We start from the raw sequence: 8,877 nt of genomic DNA, 5'->3' as shown, positions 1-8,877 counted from the left end.
GGCTAACCTGTTTTCTATTCAATCAAATGGTATTTTAGAAATTGTGGTCTACACAAAGGATGTCTCTTGCTGGGCAGAGTAATATAATACATTCTGTGTGGAGTAGGAAACTTTAATGATATATGCAGTTTTGTTATTAAAACTGAGTTATATATTTTGCTCTGCTCTGGAAAATTGTGACCCAGTATAACATATCTTCACATTGTTTATAACTTGAGGAAAATCAACATTTTGGGTTCCCAGTTCACACAGTAGGAATTACATTTGTTTTGGCCAAATATAATTTATATAACTGCAAGGAACAATAAAACATGAACTCTACAGTGTTTTCTTACCTAAAAATAATATAGACCTTGTAAAATGGAAAAGATTATTATTATAAAGAAGAAGACAGTAACTTAAAAGGCTGAAGCTCATTTTACAATACTTTTTAATGCCTGTGCAAATAGGCAGACACCTGTGTCCCCATTTTTCTTGACCCCAGCCACAGGAGTGAGATTCCACACAGTAATAAATAACCTTGCAAGTAAAACTTTGAAATAGAATTTGCTTGATCAAGCCCAGTCCTTCCATGTTCAAAAGTAATTTTCTATGTGACTTCTTAAAATGATTCAGTACTCTTTATTGTTCTGCCTACAAAGATTTTTTGGAGGTGATAAAAGTATCTGGTCCATCTTATTAATATAAGAACCCCAGTTAGTGAAGGGGCCATTATGGATTTAAGAGTTGAAAATGAAATGAATGAATGAATAAATGGGTATTTCTTATTAAAGTCCACTAGCCTATTCAGGAATTGACTCTATTACTTCATTATCAAAATAAAACTACGATCCCATTCTCAAAGATATGTGAATGATAAAATGAGAAAGATATTCAAATTTGTTTTTATGAGATATATGCAAGAGTCACATTGAATGCATATTATAAACCTATTGAATGCATTATTATTAAATTGCTGATTGCAAAATCAATCACACAACTAGAAAAAAATAGTAACATTTTGGAGGCAAGTACTTTGTTCAAGGAACTAGTCCGTTGTATCCTATGTAATCCTCTAAAGTCTAAACAATTCCATGAAGTTGGCAAAATAATCACGATTTTACATGTGAAGAAGCGAAGGCTCATAAATCTTTTGTGATGTGTTCCAAACCACATGGCCAAGTGAGTAGTAGAGGTGACCCCAGACTATGAGTCTTATGATTCTACATACCATGCTTTTTCTACTGCACCACTTGATAATTTACTGGGTGAAAACTATAGGCTAGTGTCAGTCACAGCATAATCAGATGGCCGATGGGTCTAACATTCCTACTAGACAACCCCTATCTACTCTTGCTAGTCTTAATTTTCCTCAATTCAAAACCTTTTCACATACAAATCAGGATTTTTCTTCCTAAGATTTTAAATTTTGCTAATTCCAGTGTAATTTTCAACATGTTATTTTAAACCCTATTATCTATTTTAAAATGGAATTTAAATTGCATTCAATATTATTAGTGTTTGTACTTGTATTGCTTTTTCTACAGCAATCCATTTTTAATCCTTATTTAGAGAGACATTCCTAAGGCATCCTAAATGATGCCGACTTGCTTCTCATGAGCAGACATGAGTCTATTTTACTTTTAAAAAGTCTGTAGCTTCTCCAGGCATTGAATCATCTGGCTTGGGGCCAGACACTAGAGGGTGCTTTAGAAATATTATTTGATGATGAACTCGGATGTTAGCCACTTGCTTTTCACAATTCATTCCTGTAAATCATGGCTTTGAAAACTTGTCAGTATTTTGCTTTTTCTTTTGTGGATTTCTTCAAAGGGAGAAGGAATATCTGAAAAGTAAATATTCAACAGTCATAACTACATCCCAAGGAGGGTGGAATAAAAAAATTATAGAAATTTATAGATACATAAATATTTCTGTGAGATAAAAAGAGAACCCCCTGGATAACTCACAAAGAGCCTACTGGAACTTTATCAGTCGGCAGGGCTTTGTCAGAAGAAAGTGGGTTTGTGAAGGGACAGGAGAACATGTGTTTCTCCCCATTCCAAACCCTCCTTTTCTGGAAGCTTGCTGTAAACAACCACTCACATTTTTATGAGACATTTTGTTTTTTTTTTTTAAGAGGCACTTTTACATATATTACCTTCAGGGATATTTACAACAACCTATGTGGTGAGCATTACTATTTTTATTCTATAGACAAAATAAAACAAAAACAAATGACAGGTTTAGTGACAATAATTAACTCACATAGATCCAGAAAGCAAATTGGCAGAAAAAGAATTTAATTATAGGACTTTATTCTACAATGTGCAGCAACCCCATCCTTCCCTCATATATGGTTGATGTAACTCTATTTCTTCCTTTTCACCTTCAGATTTTGTCACCAATTGTGTCCTTCTCCCCTTTTTATTCTTTTATTTTCTCTTTAATGTCCTCAAAACTTTAAAAAATAAATAAGTAAAATAAAACACACAAACAAAGAAGAAAAACCAGAGGTCATGAAATATGAAAATTTCATTCTTCCCGTGACCTCAAAAAAATAGCATAACCAGCTCCTGGAGCAAAAAAAAAAAAAAAAAAAAAAAATCCTCTGAAGACTTACATTTTGAACTCAGCAGTTCACAATTTTTCAAGGCTTATCTGCTCACATATGCTGTGTTTGAATGACTGGACATTCATTGCATCCAGCTCTTGTCACTGAAGCAGAGCTCTGAGTGAAGCACAGCTGAGGCACAAAGTGTGCTCTCAGATTCCAGAGGAGTCAAAGCTGGGAAGATTAGAAAAGGCTTCTTAAAAGAAGGTGAAACAATTCTTTATTCTAGGCCTTGAATGACAACAGGATTTCAAAAGAACTCTTGAAGCTTTGGAAATAGCAAAGCCCCCAAGTCAGTGAAGCTTAGAATATATGCAGAAAACAATGAATATTTAACTTATTGGAGGCTCGCTTGCCTGAGGAAACCACAGAGAGAAGAGCCTGGCAAGCGAGCTTTAAACTGTGCTTTAGAGCAGGTCTATCTCAGAGCTTTCTGAGCCAGTAGAAATACCAGCATCATCCACCAATAGCAGCCATGGGTCATATGTGGCTATTGGGCACTTGAAAGGTGACTGGTTTGAATAAAAAACTGAAAGTTTAATTTAATTTTCATATTAATGTAAAAGCCAGATGTGGCTAGGGTCTACCATTTTGGACAGTGCCAATCAAGAGAGACTTGAATTATAGAGTGACAGGTTGTTACAGAATTGTAGATCTACCCACAGGAAGCAGACACTGACTGACTGGGGAGAGGAACTGAGATAATTTGGAGAGGCCAAGGTGAGAAATTATAAGATAGATGAATTGGAAGTTGGGATCAAAGAAGATGTCAAGGTTGTAACTGATAAATTTGTGAACTGCTGAGTTTAAAATGCAACTTATGCTCATTTAGCTTGTATGACAGATGTTTGTTCTCCACCAAATTTATGAATTTTTCCAATGTCAAAAAGATGTCCATTCTTTCATCTCAGTCAACATCCAGAACCCAGCATCATGCCTTACACAAATAGATGTTGTGCATGTGATATTTTCTTACAAACTCAACCATAGCTCTCTGTTAATGTTATGGTTAAATTAAATATCTAAGATGGATGAAAGCAACAAGAGTTGGATGTAGTGAATATTCATTTAAACACAATATATATAAGTAGGTAAGCCTTAAAAATGTATTTTTTTCTATATGTGTGTAAATGTGTGTGTGAGTGTGTGTGTGCACGTGTGTGTGCAGGTGTGTACTGGTTTATTCGCCCTCAAATTTTTATCTCCAAAGCACTTGGAATTAAAATACATTATCTGTATTATTTTAAACCCATGAGAAACAATGTTCTTATTTCAGCTTCATTTCTTAATTATGGATAAAATATTCTGTAAAGTTAGCCAGTGTCCACTCCTTCATTCTATAAGCTAAAATGATTGTTAAAACAAAAACAGAAAATGTGACTTCTCCAACTGTAAGGATTTCATTACCCAAAGGCTTGGGATCAAAATATCAAAATCACAAGTAAAATTTCACATTAAACTTGGTTAAAAAATTATTTTCCTATAGTATTTTGCATAAGAGCAAAGAAAACGAATAAAACCACAGCAGCAACAGCAATGCAACTTCTCATCTCCAATACAACCATTCTAATCACTAATATCTTTGTATCCACAAATGGACTCATCACTTGGGTGACTTCTCAAATAAATCTTAAATTGTTTTTGGCTCAGTAAATCCTCATATGAAGACATTCTGGGGGTGACTAGGCACCAAATAGCCTTCCATAAAATATGTTATGGGCCAATATTCACTCAGTGACCTGGCTTCTCTCTTCTATATGCTCATATGACATGAGCAAATGCACAGGCAGAGTTTCAAGAAAAAACATCAAGAAGTTAGTTTTTCCTTCACATTCATTCAAATGATGCCAGGGCTAACCATGTTTGATGAAGACAGAGTGGATTTGTCCAGTTCTTCAGGCAAGGGCTATGTGTATTCTATCTCTCTAAAAGTATCATTTTGGAGAATCCTCAATTCATCAATAACTCCTGCAGCTATTGCCAAAACCTTCCCCCTCCTTTTTTTAAACCTGAAAAGAAAGTGAAGCCTAGCTGGTGGGGGTTATCGGGTTATCTGGAAGACAAAACTGTGGAGATTTGTATTCTTATGCATTTTTTGTCTCACAACAATGGAAATCCTTGAACTTCCAGAGATATTATGTTCTAGCATCTTAATCCTCTTAAAAACTCATTTGCATTATCTAACACTTATTTGAAATGTTGGGAGCAGAACTTTGGAAAGGGTTTTAGGTCTGGATCTTCCATTTTAACTTTATTGTGTTTTTAAGACTCATTTTTGAGTTTTCTTACACACACATACTGCTCCCACATTTTTCTACATATATATTTGAATATAGGCAATTAGCCATATAAACTCAGGAAAATAAAGCAGTTATCGATATTAGTATATTAATGAATTATCCCTTCATTCACAGAATCCTAAAATCTTAAAATTAAAATTGACCTTAAAGGAAGCTACCTTAAACCATTATTGCAAACTACTGTACTATTACAAGTATTGAATGCCTGGGATCAGAAATGGGAAGAATGCTTCCTTTTTCATGTTTTGCTCCTTTTATTTTTTTTCCAAATGTCCAAGTAGCCAAGTCTCTGGTATGTATCAGAGGAACAGTCAATTTTCAGAGTGAAGTCAAGTGAAAAGTATGCAGATGGCAGTGTAAATGTTAGGAAAGTTTGGGGAGAAATATGCCAACTATGTGCTGTTTTGTTACAGTAACTATAGAACCGTCTCTCCAATGCCACGGACAAGACCCTTGCCAAATGGAATACCCTATTTATAACCCTATCGGGAAGAGGAAATGGTGCCAGGAACAAGATAAAACTATTATCTGTATTAAGAAAAATACTTAAAAGCATGTTTGTATTTGAAAATAAATGTTAGTGGTTAAGAAAAAAAATAATGGTAGTTGTAGATCTGGGTGTTGAAACCTGTTGCAAGACTATTAGTTAGTCATCATCTTATCTTTACTGCCATGTCTCTGCCAACTTACCTGTTTGAAGTCACAAATGGAGCTCATAAATGGGTTCTTTGGGAGATATGTAGAAAATAAACAATTTCCCCCACTGGGCAAATAGTTAAGAAATCTCCCCGGGCTCATATGTTTTCCTCCTGTTGGCACTGTTGACTCAGTGCCCATGTGGGATGTATTCCCAAACTGTCCTGCTGCTGGCAGTGTTTTCAGTGCCAAGTATTTAGCCTGCAGTCCCAGAGGCAACAAAAAAATAGCCAAGTCCAAGGGAATGCCATGAGCATATGGACCCTGGTCACAAGAGTGTCACACTGGGAGGGGCTTGGACATATGCCATGGGCTGCATCAGGACATATGCCATGGGCTGCCACCCCAAATAATTCCCTCTTCCCCAGGACCCAGAGGAACAGCTTGTTGAATAAACAAGAGACTGAGTGGTTGAACTGGCACCAGGCCAGCGTCCCTTGCCTTCCCCACTGAATCAGTGAAAACTTGGCATATACTACATTTTCAAGGAGCAGGGAAGCATGAAGGCATAATCTCTTTGTCCCTCCTGTGTTTTGTCACTTTGTCTTTTCTCCACCTACTTATCTGACTTGGTAGAATACAAACACTATATCATTTGAAATAAGACAAAATAAGGGTTGATTCCTGGCTCTTTTGCTAGCTCTGTGCCCCTAAAGGAAAAACAAAAAAAAGAATATTTAACTGATATAAGCCTCGATTTCTTTTCAGTGAATGGTACCTACCTTGCTGGTTTATGGAAAGGTTTAAAAAGGTGATATGTAAAGTGCTTTGCACTGTTTCTAGCACATGGTAGGCAATAAATGTGAACTTGCGTATGGCCAGATGCACACATTAAACTCTGGATAGTCCAGTTAATTACTCCATAATATTATTAGTTAATAATCAAATTTATTTATTGAGTTATAGTGTAATATAGAATATTGTCCTCTAAGGATATATTTATTAAAATAATCTAATTGTTAACCCTCTATCAAAATTTCTGATAATTCTGTAATTATACACAATGATTAAAGACACAATTTCCATGTATTACATATCATGTATTGTGTATTTTATACAAACGCATTACATATATCACAATATTATGTATTATATGTTTTATATGTCATGTTATATTATGGCTTGTATTACATATTATGGATTTGTATGCCTCATGTATATGTCATATACATATCACATTTAATATATTGTATACGTATTTGTACTATTATCAATTTATGTTTATATCAATTACAAATTGTGATATGTAGGCTTATCATTACATGTAAATAACTTAAAAAACTATAAACATATGATTAATATACTATCTATTAGGGGCTTATTAGATTGTCATACAGATAATTAGATATAATTATTTAAAATAACGTAATTTTTACTATTATATATGCTATTTATATAAATATAGGTGTAAATGTGCACACACGAATTTAGTTATTTAATGATCTTCGGTGTGCTTAAGCCACAGTTCTCCTGGTTTAGAATTATCACAAGGGAAGAAAGTGAAATGTCATGGGAAAACCATGTGTCTGAATGAGAAAAGTTTCAATCGAGGTCCTGACAGGTGTGTGACCCTGGGCATGCCATTCACCTTCTGTGAATCCTTATTTTCTTACTCTAGTAAAAAGAGGAGGGAAAATTTACAGATTTAAATTGATATAATATATGAAAATATTAAAATAATCTAATTGTGTCTGCAGCACATTTGTAAGTTCATAATTAATCAATAAGTGGTAGATGTCTTTATTATCAAAAGCTAATTATCATTGTTGTTTTCATGGAAGTCTCAGAAATAACATCTGAAAAGCAGCCATTCCACTTGCTGAGGATTTCTACATGCAGAGTCGGCTACTGCAATTTCTGTTTTGCTTGGGCCTCATTTGGAGAACAGGGCCGGTTGTTCTCACTTTCTAGTGGTTGGAGAATATTCAAACTGATATCCCTTGTTGGGTAAGATCTTGGGGACAAATATTTCTTCTATTTCAAGGTTTCTTAAATTTCACATGTGATTTTAAAAAGCAAATAAGCCCCTTAATTGCTCCGTTAAGCTAGTCAACACTAATTAAGAAAAGTCAAGTGGAAAAATATTAGAAACTGCTGTGCCTGACCTTAAGCCTCCTCTCTTTCTCCCAGAATATGTTTTGCTTTGCTGAGGAAAGGGAGTTTGTGATTTTCTGTGATAGAATCCACTCTGACCTCCTGGGTTCTGAGCTTGAAACTGAGCTTCAGTCTTTGGGAGTTGATCCTGTTTATTACTGATGAAACATGATTTCCCAACCCCATGAAAAAATGCCTAAGTGCCTTGTAAAGTAGCACAGGGGGTAACCCAAACTATTTTGATGAGTTAGAATTCAACAAGCTTGAAACATCAGTTTCTTCTCCTTTGATACAACATAGGAGCTTAAGAACACTGGGCAAGAGAGGTAGCTCAGTCTTGGAGTGGGAGCTCCGTATGTGAATATGTGCATGTATGCATGTGTGTGTCTGCACCTTTGTGTTTGTGCACCTCTGTGCACATATGTGGTGTTGGGTATGCAGTAGGGAGCTTCCACTTGTCTGTAAGACAAATAGGTCCTGAATTCAGCCTTTTGCTCTTCTCCAAACTTTAGGGCAGTGATTTCTCTTAGTTCTGCTGAAGCTTATAAGAAAAGTGAGTTTTGTTATAGATTTTCCTAGAACTAACTAGGCCATATGTCTGGTTATATCAGCTCCTTTGGAATCTCTCAGATCTAGAGAAAATGATAAAGTAATTCCAGTAACCTGCCTTAACTCTCCTTTATTGTAGTAAATAGCTTCTATATATTGAGCACTTACTGTATATCAAATGTTGTTTAGATATTTTATAACCATGGCCACATGTAATTCGCAGGGTAACTCCTCAAGATGCATATTATTATCTCTATTTAATTGATAAAGATATCAAGGCTAAGAGAAATAAATGGCTTATAGCCCCAGAGTTGGTAAGTTGTTAAGCAGGGAATAAAACCCCAAGATGCCTCCTGCAAACTCAGTCTGATTTCCTCTTTACCCCATTATTGAAAAGGCTCTCTTACTGTAATCCTCTGAGTCATATCAGAATCTTTCCTGGTCCCAGATGAGAAAAACTCAAATTCCTCTTTACTCTAAAAACACTGCTTGGTACAGTGTCTCTGCTAAGCCTGCTAAGCATGCAAACATCCTCTGAAGCTCCATGGTTGGCTTTACCCACAGCCTTCAGGAGCTCAGCACATATCAAGCCCTTCAGAGGATTTTGGGCTGCTTAAGGTAATCTTTTGGAAAAGCAAGAAATAT

The 8,877-nt window shown here is 35.4% G+C and overlaps 1 long non-coding RNA gene across 1 annotated transcript in view; it reads right to left on the bottom strand.

Moving 5' to 3' along the window:
* Positions 1-414: 414 nt before the first annotated feature.
* Positions 415-8,877, bottom strand: part of LOC129030105 (uncharacterized) — a 42,063-nt gene continuing 33,600 nt past the window's right edge. Inside the window, exon 4 of the long non-coding RNA XR_008500558.1 lies at positions 415-1,825. This is a non-coding gene — a long non-coding RNA (uncharacterized LOC129030105). The remainder of the gene's footprint in view (positions 1,826-8,877) is intronic.

Source organism: Pongo pygmaeus, chromosome 12 (assembly GCF_028885625.2).
Source record: "Pongo pygmaeus isolate AG05252 chromosome 12, NHGRI_mPonPyg2-v2.0_pri, whole genome shotgun sequence".
Lineage (NCBI taxonomy): Eukaryota > Metazoa > Chordata > Mammalia > Primates > Hominidae > Pongo > Pongo pygmaeus.
The sequence above is the reverse complement of the archived record's forward strand: the minus strand, read 5'-3'. Positions and strand labels throughout refer to the sequence as shown.